Genomic DNA, 12,070 nt, shown 5'->3' on the forward strand with positions numbered 1-12,070 from the left:
TGCATATTTTGCCCAACAAAAATATGTTTACAGTTGCATATTTCTAACTGCACATTTCATGTCTGCATTTGCCTGACCCTATTTATGTAATATAAAATAAAGACTGGTGCTGTAATAGGAGTCGATCTAATGGATCAGGTCAGGGATAATAACCAGTGAAGGCTGATGAGTCTGCAGAGAGTATTAAGAGGATGTTGCAAGAAAATTAAAGGATCTCTTATGTGGCAATTACTGTAAAAAATACACATCTGCAATTTCCAGGAAACTCAGAATCCCCATGAAGTTTAGTACCAGCTCTCATTCCAGGATAAGATGGATTTGACAGCGCTGAGTTTGATTGAGTTTGCTTTGCTGTCTCAGCCTCCATTTTTACAAGTCCCCAGTGTGTAATAATGCAGCTAGTCTGGGTTTCTGTTTTCTGTTGGAAAAAGTGTCCTCAGGTGACAGCTCCATGTGTGCTCTGAAACTCCGTTGTTCTAAATTCAGATCAAGCTCTGATTTTGTGTGCTTTTCAATAAGGTCTTTATTGGCACCTTTTCCTACTGAAGTATTAGTGTGGGAACTTCAATATCATCAGCTGCAATATTGTCTACCGTTATGCCAGAGTTCACTTGGATTTTTAGTTTTTATCTTCCTTTGCGTGTCCTGCCAATGGCTCCACACATTTTCCTGGGATGGCACCTCCCTTATATGTCTGCTGCTCATGTCAGAGCAATCACTCCTGTAAAATTGCCTTTGGATGAAGTGTTGTCTTTTTCTTCATGACAAATTATAATTTAAAACATTTAAATGATTCTTGTACTGTTCCACTGAGATTTTTGTTCCAACTCACAACGTTGAAGTTTTATCAGTGACTCATCCCAATCAGTCCTCTGTACCAAATTGCAGCAAACTTTTGCAACCAACCTTTTCCATTCCCCTCAGAAGTATGCGCAGTCCAAAGGGAGCCAGTTTGCCCTCTCAGCCTGTCCTGTGTTACACAGGCAGGTCTCCAGCATATGTTTGCTTCTGCAGCATCCAGCTCCCTCCAACCAGCACCCTGAGTTGAGGCACTAAGGTGGACCCACGGCATGGCAGTAGTGGATGAGATTCCACAACAGCAGCACAGGGATGCAGGATAGGGATTAATGGAGGGGAGTGATGGAGGCCATCATGTCACATGGTGAATCCATAACTGATTTTTATAACACTTTCTTCTTATCCTTGTGAAAAACTGTAGCCTGTATCTTGGTCTCTTGGTGGAGTGTGCAGTCTTCACTGTCTGTCTGTGTGGTCCGTAATTAGCCATCTTCACCTAGAGTAAAAAGAAAGCTGTTAAGAGTATAGGAAACCAAACTCAGAAATAAAGCCAGCCCTTCCTCCTTATACTAGCAGGGAAAATTCACTCTATTGTAGTAAATTTGCATGTGTGGGGAGATGCTCATTGCTCCAGTGCTTCAGGCTGAACACTTTTCTTAATTCCCTTTTACTCGTGTAACCATGGCTATTTAAGCCCAATCTTTACACCCCTTGGTTTCATGGGGAAGGAGCCCCCAGCTCTCTTGGAAGGCCTGAGGTGTGACCTGCAGGTGCTTTGCTGCAGCCCCACTCTCAGTGCCGGGTGCCCACTGCAGTGGTGGGGAATTGCTGGGATTGCAGGCTTGGGGCAGCTCACCCCGTACCCCTGAGTGCTCATCACCCCTCTGCACAGCACAGCTCCTGCAGCTCTTCCTCAGCCCAGAGCCTGCTCCAGCCTTGCTGCCGACGCTGAGAGTGAGGGATAACAGTATCTAGTTCTGGTAACTGGTGCTAGCTTTCTGAAAACTATTTTAGTACAATGGGACTTGATGCCACTGCAGCTTAACAATGATAGAAACCAGTGATACATGCAAGTGTTTGAATTATAGGACTTATTTCAGAACAGTAGGACAGAAATGGCCCTTTTCTCAGCCCCTCCAGTTTATTGAAACTGGTTGTCTTTTCTGGCTTTTCTTAGTACACCATAACTGCTATTTACATATAATTTATTATAAGCACATGTTGAGTAATAGACCATCAAGCTTTTGGAGCTTCTATTTTCAGTTACATTGTACTGCTGCTGAATAAGAAATGCAACTGCTGAAATTTGTTTTCAATGGTCTGTTGATTAAAAGCTGCTTGAGTTTAAAATTTCCAACCATCTAAAATGAAAACCCTTCATATCCTTCATGTCCCTGGCCAGCCAGAGAGTTTATTTCCTACAGTGTATAAATTATGGATTTTGCTGTTTATATGTATCCATCATCAAACTAGGTTAAATTCTCAATTGGCAGTGTGAATTGTCATGCAGTGAAGCTAACTAGCTGGAACTAATTTTGAAATGGGTATAGTGCATAATTATGGTAACCCAGTGTACAGGGACTGATCTACCTGAATCAGTCATATCTGATGAAGAAAAACATGAATAAAAATTACATTGAAAACATAACTGCCTGCTTATAAACTAAATCCATTTTTTTTTAGGGATTTAAATTCCTTTACTAGGTGGAAAACAAGTGTCAAAGTTGAATATATTTCACTCTAGATTCTTCAGTGAGCACTTTAAGCAAAACCATTGGCAGCAGTTTATGGATAATTTTGCCTCTGCAGAGGGGAAAAAGATGTCCATGGAAAAAGTGAAAACCTTCAAACAAATTTCATGGTTTTAAAATTGACTTGGTCAATTCTTTATTCTTGGTTATTCTTTAAATAATTTAGGTTTCCAGTACTGGGGAAATATTTAACAGGAAAGAAAATATTGATTTCCATAATGGGGAATGTTGATTTCCATAATGGGGAAGTTTTTGATAGAAAGGAGGTTGCCAGCAGAAGGATTCAGCAAGGATGAACTCAGCAGTGAAGCATAGGAAGGAAATAGGTGAAAGACATGGAAGGAGGTATGAAGGGGAAGATAATTTAAGGGGATTAAATACAGAGAGATTTGCCAGTCGTGCTGGAGTTTGTGGATATCTGAACTAGGGAGGGACTGGGGGAAGGGATGAAGCCTTTGAACACAGAGAAATTTATGGACCTCTGAAAGCAGAGATAAAGATAAGACCTTTCAGAGATGGCTGAAGATGAAAGATACACAATTAATCTAACTTTGGGAGATATATCTAGCTAAGGGAACTGCAAGATTTAAAACTTCTGTTGCTGCTGCATGACACGTGTTACAGCGTTCTGTCTCCCTGGGAAACAGTCTGTGGCTGGATGAAGAAGGATTCCAGTTACCTTCCAGCTCCATGCCTTGCCAGGTTCATACTGTTTTTCCAGTGTTATTGGCCAACCATGAGCTTTCTGACAAACCAGAGTAGTCAGGCTTTGCTATGCTGTTATTTTTTCACCTTAAAAAGAAAGGAAGAAGCACTTGAATCTAATATTTACCATGAATGTAGCTCATCAAGAGCCCAGTCACTGAAAGGCTCTGTAGGTGTCTGACTGCTGGTTTGTTATTTGCATGCAGTGGTAAGACAGGTGCTGAGACTTTCACTGGCCCTCAAGTAACAAAAGTACTTCTCTAACAGCAGTTATTGTTTGTTTTAGTTTTATGAATGCCAGGGTAGCAAACAGCATGGGAAAAAACACAAATCAGAATGTAACAACTGTACAAATATGCCCAAATCATCTTGGGGAAGAGGGACTTACAGACTGCACGCAGCTTGGCTGAGCTGGAATGGATCAGAGAGGTCAGAGTTCAAACTTTCACAGTTGTGGGTGCCTAGGTTTCTTAAGGAATTCTTCACGTTTGTGTTTGAAAGCCACAAGTAAAAGCCACATGCCTCTCCTATGGAGGAAATTATTCCTCAGATTATGATAATTCATGATCAGTAAGCATTTATTGATACTCAGTATATGTTTTTGCTTCTCAGTCGCTCTCTGTACTCTCATGTTTCATGAGAATACTGCTGAAAAATGCCTTTCCTTCACTGGTGGTCCTCTTCAAATATTAGTAGGCTGTTATCATGTCCCCCATTAATCATTTCTTAGCCAAGCAATTTATATTTTTAACTCTTCTAATGTCTCCTCATAAATCAATCCTCTTAGTCTTTGGATCATGTTTGGTGCTCTTCTCTGAACTCTCAAATTTGTCAATATTCAGAAATGTGTATGATATTCCAGATGGAGTTGTACCAGCAGCATGCAGAAAGTGGTACTTGTTCCTTTCTCAGTGATGTGACACTATTTACCCTGTCCCATATTGTACTGGCCTTTTCACACCATAGCACGTTACAAATTCATGCCATTTAGCCTGAGCTATCTCCCTATATCTCTGTCATCATTATTGCATCTGAGATTTCACCTTCCTGTAATTCCTTCTCAGATGCACTCCCAGGCTGCATTATTTTCCAAGTTGAGTCTCCTTTGATTATTTTGTTTCCATGGTTCTATCTTTAGGAAATTCTCTATTATTTTCTTTGTACATTGTCTTTCACACTCATACCTGTGAGTTTCATCAAAGTGCTGTGCATTCTCTTTTCCAGATCATCAACAAAGAAGTCTAACAGTCTCTTCCTAGTGGTCGTCCACATGGCAGCCAGGAGACAGTTCCCACCACTTTGCTACATTGCAGCTTATTTCCTGTAATTTCATTACCTCAGCAACTTGAAAGCCACATGGAAATGGCTGAGCCAATGTGAATTACTTTTTCAGCTAAGATCCTGTGAGATACAACATTGTGCCCCTATTAAAGCCCATCTGCACTAGGATAGTCCCCTGTCCTTGCTCAAGGCTCTGCACCCAAGGCTCACTGAAGACAGAGTGACCATTAGGGACAGAAACTGGATTTACGAGTCTGTCTGCAGTACTCTTGCTGTTGTTTAAGGTGGTAATGTTAATATTTCCCTCTACTTTAATTCTTCAGTTATTTGTCTTGTGAAGATAAAGGAGTTTAGCTAATTCTTTAAAGTCCTGTACAATGCAGGTTGCCTAGGTTTTTTAATTTGTTCACATTTCCCCAATGTGTTTCCCTATATGTCCTTCATTAGTTGTTGCAGTTTCTTTCACAGAATCCTCATCCCACTCTCCCTCCATGCTTCCAGCATTTCTTCCTTTTTCTTTCCCACTGAGGAAAAACTTGAAAAGGAACTTAATGTCAGAACCATTTCTGAATCTTTAATTTACTCTTCTCATGTGTGAAAGGATCTGTTCTCACTAGCATTCCTTTTCTTCAAAGAATACTTATTATAGCCTTTGAAAGAACCAAGGTCAATCTCCTTGAACTCTTTGCATAACATGAGATTTTGTGATATGTTTTTTTCAATTGGTTTGGGAGGGCTGAAGGTTTTGGGGAGGGGTATCTTTTGGGTTTGGAATTGTGTTTAAGGTGTGTTTATATTTGACTAGCAATTCTTGATTGATCAGGTAGTCAGAAGAGAATAATTTATTTATTTAGCTCCACATTTCTGTGAGGAAAATGAAATCCTTGTTGTGAACAAACTTTTGCTCCATAACTTGATACCAGTTTTTTTTTTTCTGAAGCACTGGTGAACTTACACTGTTTGAAATTAGCATAACTGACCTGGATTTCTTATGCTAGACCCTGAAAGTGGATTAGAGTATATCTAGTTTTTCTTCATTTCATAATTTCCATGTATAATTACAGTTAGTGATCTCCAGAATAAGATGAAATTGAATGATTTTGCACTCTTTAAATTACACAGCTAAAAAAAATCATTAGAAACATAGCCTTGGATGACAGTAACTTCTTCAAATAATTGATGAGAGAAGGAGTAGAACATGATAGCTATCAGAAATGAGTCTTGGCTCTCAACACAAAAAGGAAGTAAGAAACACAGTGAAAGACAAATTTATGTCTCATATTGCCTCTGTGACACTTCTTTCAGTTTGAAAGATTTTGGTAAGTGATAAGCAATCAACACAAATGTCTTAAGGAGCAGACAGGTATTACTATCTCTCCTATTAAAGGTGGGAAAGCAAAGAGATGGCAGTGAGGCAAATTGACCACGTGGCATGAACAAGACCTATAGTGAGGTTAAAAAAAATCTCTTTCTTCTGTTTACCCAACATTCTTTGCCATTTGATGTGATATATTTAAAAAAAAAAAAAAAAAGGCACACAAAAGAACTGGGAAATAATGTTGCAGGGGATTCTTCTATTGTTAGGAGACTGATCTAATAATTCACATTTCTAATACTTAACATTCTGAGTTATATTCCTGGATAGAGCAATTTTTTTGAGATGCTGTCTGGTTCTAACACCTAAGTTCAAGTTATTAGGGATATTCTTACAGTGACTGATTTGATCACAGGTAGGGCTCACTCTCTCAGAAGTTCATGGAATATGCTGCAATGATTGCCTGTAGTCCTCCCAGATGTGGTAGCAGTGCACTGTAGCTGGGTTAATTGACAGAACCATTATTTCAGCCCAATGCATGTTGTCCTTTTCCCATACTGCTGGATGCAACTCAAGTTCAATACTGTCTATGCAAAGTCTGCTCTTGATTTCAGTGTGCTATGAATCCACTCTGCTTAGGCAGAGAGGACTCAGAGCAGCATGTTTATTCTGAGTGACTCATCTGATGTTCTGCTGCAGCCTTGTGCCCTAAATGTGAATCTTACCAAAGAAATTGATAAAAAGTGTGAAAAGTACCACACTTAGCAGGTCAGGTCTCTGGCTTTCATTTGATTCCTTTTTAACAGAGGAATGTCTAAATTTATATGGAATGCAGTAAATATCAATGTTGAGTTAGAAATACAATTAAAAATAGTATTCTTGGCTTACTCAGAGATGAGAAGGAAAGAGATGTCAATTAATAGTAGTTAAGAGCCTACACGTAATGAATGGCTAATTTCAGTCATGTTGTTAGAAAATAGGTGACTTCCTTATAAAACTTTATCATAGTTGGCACTCTTTCTCTTATTGAAAAGAAACAAAAGAATGGTCTGGCATGAAGCCTATGCTGCATTTTGCCTTTAATGGAGATCTCTTCAGATCTAGTTTTAGGCAGACTCATAAGTTATATTGCAACAAACTTCCATTTTTATTGCTTGTTATGAATGTGAGTTTTATGGAAAACAGGACTCTCAAGCTAACAGCTTTTGCTCTTATAAAAATTTAAAGTTTTTTTTTTTTTTTAACCTAGGACTATCAGAGTATTATTTTCTCACAGTGTGCAAGCTTGAGAAATGAAAGCACCTGAAGAACAGCCTGGATTTAGGTGACTAACAGCAAATGTGTGTGGTCTGAAGATGGAGCAGGCAACGTTTAGGTGTTGGCTGTTTTGCTGGCTGCCTTCATTCAGAATAGGTGTTGTGGGGGGCTCCTCTGCCTTTCCCCTGCTCAGCTGCTCAGGAGATGCCATTGGTGTGTACACAGCCGTAAAGGCTTAATGCCTCCCAGTTGTGGACTGCTTGAACCTCATGGCTGGTTGGTGCCAGCAGCAATAGTTCAGCCTTGTTCTCTGCTGGGTCAGGGTTGGTGGTGGCTGTGGGCATGAGAAGCAGCTGGGGGCAGAGTGAGGGGGTCCTGCCTGGCCCCAGCCCAGCAGCACAGCTCTCATGGAGGTGTGCCAAGCTGATTTTGTAGGTCTGCAGTGGCTCTTCTCTTCTAGTCTTCATACAGTTGCCTATGAGTTGTCTGAATTTATTGTTAGAAAAACCCCTCTGTTACTTGAAACATGTTCTTCATGCTTTCTGATGTTTTTTCATTACACTGGAAAGGAATGTGGTTATATTAACATTTGATTATCTCTGGTGGTTTGCCTCTGCCGTTGCATTTCTGTAGCTGATGTTTTCCTTTTTTGGGCTGAAACGCTTTTCCCCTCGTTGTGCGGCCCCTGTCCCTCGCTGTGTGCGCAGTAACCCTGGCAACACGCGGGACCTCGGCACAAACACGGTGGCTGGAGCTCCCCGCGCTCCAGCGCACGTCTGCGGCGCCCATCCGGCTGGGGACACCGCTCCGGGCTGTGTGGCCTGACACGCTCCCTCTTGAGCTGCCAGGAGCCCTTGTCCCTGGCTGGGCTCTGTTCCTCAGCAGCACTGCAGCGAATGAAGGTGCTGTGAGCCTCTTCGTGGTTCACACCATGGGCGGTTTTCAGACTCGTCCATCACTGGGCTTATTTTGTTTCAGCAGGTTTTGCTGACATCAGTAATGACACAATGAGGTCAGCACTGAATTCTTCTGCAAATCTGTCCTTTAAGGAATTTGTTGTTCCCCAGTAAACCAGTAAATAAATAATCTGGTACTCTATAGTGATTTAGCTTCTTGAGACACTTCAGCTCCGCAGTGCTGTGTGGCTTTCAGAGAAGACCTGGTTTTGGGTGGCTGGGTTGGCAGAGGAGCAGCAAAGTTAGGTCATCTGTCAAAGGGCTTCACCAGCAAAAGGATGGATTTAGGTTGGACTCAGGCATGTCCTGGATCTGCGAATCCATTTCAGTGAGAAGCGTTTTGTTGTTTTTCCCCGTATGCTTATGTATCCAGAATGCACTGAACAGCCATGCTGGTTTCCAATAATGTTTCTGATAGTGAGGCAAGGAAAAATGTGGTGATCTTAAGGAAGGGTGGGTGGCGATTTCTGTTGTTGTCTATGTCTGTGCAGAGACAACTCGAATTAGTGGGAACCCCTGGGAGTGTCTGAACACAAAAGTTGACCCACTGAGTATTTTGCCATCTGCTTTCTTTTGGAAGAAATATTCCAGAGAAAGTTGGGAAAAAGTCATGAGTGCTTTAGAGCTAGCATTGTGATATTATTTCCTGAAGATTTATTGCCATTTGATGGCAGTCTTTCAGCAGAAACTCATGAGTAGTTATGTTGTGAAGGAATTAGGAACTTTTGTGGCTTGTCTTTAATTTACAAATCAGCAAGAGTATATCTCTCTGAGGTGACATGTGATCTTGAGTAATTTACATTACATGACATAGCAACTTTCTCCTGTGTGCAAATTGCCTTTCAGGAATGTGACAAAATGGCAGTCACTCACATTTTAATGTTGGCTTATACCACAAAGTTTAGAGCCAATTCAAAAGTTTTTTGGACTTGTTAGTGGTCCCATTAGAAGAGATCCAAAATCTGAATTTGAATCAAACTGGAGTATTGTCTGTAATTTCAATTTGTTTGCTCATCTTGTCTTTCAATACAACTTATATTTTAAAAGGCTTTTTTGTGTTCGGTATTTCTTTGTTTAGAAGCACCCTTTTGCGTATTTATATCCTTCCATATGTCTGTGCACATTTAATTTTTGTTACATTTTTTGTCTTATTTTCCTTCAGGATTGGAACAATATGTTAAATATGCATATTCATGCTGTTTCTCTCTACTCTTATTGCCTAATTAGGAGAATATTTTCCTATTTGTGCCTGGAAATAGAAGATTTCTAAAACAGTTTCATAGATCTAGACTTACTGTTAGGTTCTGTTTTGGAAGGAGTTATTCTCCTGATGAAAATACAACCATTGTATCAATTTATTATTCAGTCTAACTCCCTGAATCCAATGTTTATGGCAAAGGATCAAGTCAATAAGGCTTTATGACTTTGTCACAGTAGAGTCCTTTCCTCATTCAAGGAATAAATCCCAGGCCACACAGAAACCCATTATGTATTCTTGATATGTAAACCATTCTAGAATAAAATTTAATAACAGTAATGAAACTAAATCAACGTGACAAATTTCAAATAATGCAGTGGAACATTTTTTTATCCTCCAGCTGTTAAGACTAACTGAAATGGCAGAATTATGATGTGCAGAGTTCTGCAGAAAAACGCTATGGATTTTGGTGCTGCTTCTGCAACAAGAAACAACCTTTATCAACAAAACATCTGCTGAGTTCCTGTTGCAGTCACTGGCAGCTGAAACTACTGCACAGTAAATTACTCTCCCTGTTCCATCAGCTTTGTTCTTTATTCCTCTAATACAGCATGCAGTGCACCACTAGTAGTTGTTAGAATATTTGTGGTGCATCTATGCTTGCTCTTATAAATAAAGAGGTAAACAACAACAGGCCAAAGTCCACATCCATAAGGTTTCTGTTTCCTACCCCTTGCATATGTTTAAAAGGAGATAAAAACTAGATTTTAAGAGTGTCACCATCATTTTAATTGTGAAGATAATCTGCCTCAGATTCTAGGGCAAGAAAGATCATCTCGATAATAAGCAAATATTTTTGGGCACATTTTTGATTGATTGAATAGTGCATAGTTTGGACCTGGCCTAGTTTTTGGTAAGTTCTTTCTGGTCTATTGTTGTTGGCCATTTTGTGAAAGGTGCAGATCTCCACCAGTGTATGCTGCTGGAGAGTGAGCTAGCAAAGGCTGTGTTAACTAACAAATCATGCTCCCAGAGCTGTGGAGGTTGCTGACATGATGGATGGTGCTGCAGTGTCAGGTAGAGCCCTGCTTAGCCCCCCTTCAGGGGCTCCTGAGGCTTCGGAAGGCCTTGTGCATTGGTTCCATGTCAGGACTTCCTATAAAGTCAAGTCAATCCCAGTATGAAAGGCCCATAAAAAGAGCCAATTAAAGCACAGCCTTCCTTTGTGCTGTCAGATAGCTGCTGCACATCAGACCTGGCTGCTGTTGCAGAGGACTGGTACACATGGCTGGGTTTGCTCCACCTGTGGGAGTATGGAGAAACCAGATCCTCTGGAAATAAAGCAGTCATGGTATAGGTAATGGTATAGTAAGTAAAAAAATAAATATATAAGGGGGTGGGGACATCATCCACATGTCCACCCCATGCTCATCATTCTGGCAGCTCTTGCTCCACTGCAGAGGGACTGGAGGAGGCAAGAGCCCCCTGGGACTGGGTGGCTTAGGCACACGATGCTGTTGGATCTGCAGCTGTAGGAAGAGGACACATGGCTCACGTGCTTTTAGAAAAAAGTTTTGACAAAACTTTGTTCCTTCCTTGAGGGGAAGTGGGGAAGGTGGACTGGCCTCAGGGAGAGTTTTGCATGTGGACCCTTGTGCATTTACCCTTCCTGTTTACGCATTACTCCCATTGGCACGACAGTTAAAAACAATTCAGATCCTGGTAGTGTTTTTAATATATATGTCCTGCAACTGTAAAGGGATATTCCCTACATATATGATTCAGTATTTTTTTAATTACTTGATGTACTTTTGCCTCTGTGGAGCCTTCAGCTTGTTGTGCTTGCAGAGCTATTTATATTCTGTCTTGCCTTGGGACTTCTTTCAGAACAGTTGGTATTCAACCTTTCTGAAGAAAAGCCTTTAGGCTCTGGAAGCAGGCAATAAAAAACTAGAAGTCACACAACAGAACAAATAATACTAGTTGCACCAAATCCTATTAATTATTTTTAAGTGTCCTTCAGCTCAATTACAGAGGAAACTATTGCCTCTTGGATTGGAATAAAAGCAGAGAGGCTGCATGATGGGCTGCTGTAACCCTTCCCCTGCGCCCTGATGGGAATGGAGAACAGGCTTGTGTTCACTGCCCTCACTGTGTACATAAGGTCACTGTATCAGAAAATAGCCAGTCAAGCTGCTAGTTTCAAGGGTTTTCATGCCCTGATTATGATTATTATTTAAGTGTTAATTTTCCTTTTAAGATTGATAATAATCTCCTTACTGCATTACACACAAAACACTATTTTTTTTTTTTAAATATATAAAGGAAGAATTAAAATACTCCTGAACCATCTACCCAGTTCACAGAAATGTTGAGCAATGGACCCAAATGTGTGACAGGATGGGAATCTGCTCTCTCTAGGATTTCACAAGGGGATAGGGAGTCACGTGCAGTCACAATGCTATGTTTTCTCATAAAACTAGTGAGTCATTGCAACCAAAATGATTTCAAGGAAGGGTCATAGTTTCAAAATTGTTTGATTTAGAAAGTAGTGGGAAAATTTTTTAATTTTTGGAGGACTTGTGTCAACATTTTCTTAATGGAAAACAAAAATTGTTTGAGGTTACATTTTCCTTTGAAACTCAGGCTAACTCAAGACAAGCTTAAATATCCAAAAAGGAAATGTTAGCATTTGGAAATTAATAAAGACGCGTTTGATTCCCTGTCATGTTTTATTTTCAATTTTGTGAATTTTGATAGCTCATATTTTTTTAACACAAGGAAGCCTTTCTTGGCTTGTTTGTGGTTA

The 12,070-nt window shown here is 40.3% G+C and overlaps 1 long non-coding RNA gene across 1 annotated transcript in view; it reads right to left on the reverse strand.

The window, feature by feature from the left end:
* Positions 1-498: 498 nt before the first annotated feature.
* LOC132330602 (uncharacterized) overlaps positions 499-12,070 on the reverse strand; it is a 32,486-nt gene continuing 20,914 nt past the window's right edge. The window contains exon 2 of the long non-coding RNA XR_009487355.1: positions 499-1,294. This is a non-coding gene — a long non-coding RNA (uncharacterized LOC132330602). The remainder of the gene's footprint in view (positions 1,295-12,070) is intronic.

The sequence above is a fragment of the Haemorhous mexicanus genome, chromosome 8 (assembly GCF_027477595.1).
Source record: "Haemorhous mexicanus isolate bHaeMex1 chromosome 8, bHaeMex1.pri, whole genome shotgun sequence".
NCBI classification, from domain to species: domain Eukaryota; kingdom Metazoa; phylum Chordata; class Aves; order Passeriformes; family Fringillidae; genus Haemorhous; species Haemorhous mexicanus.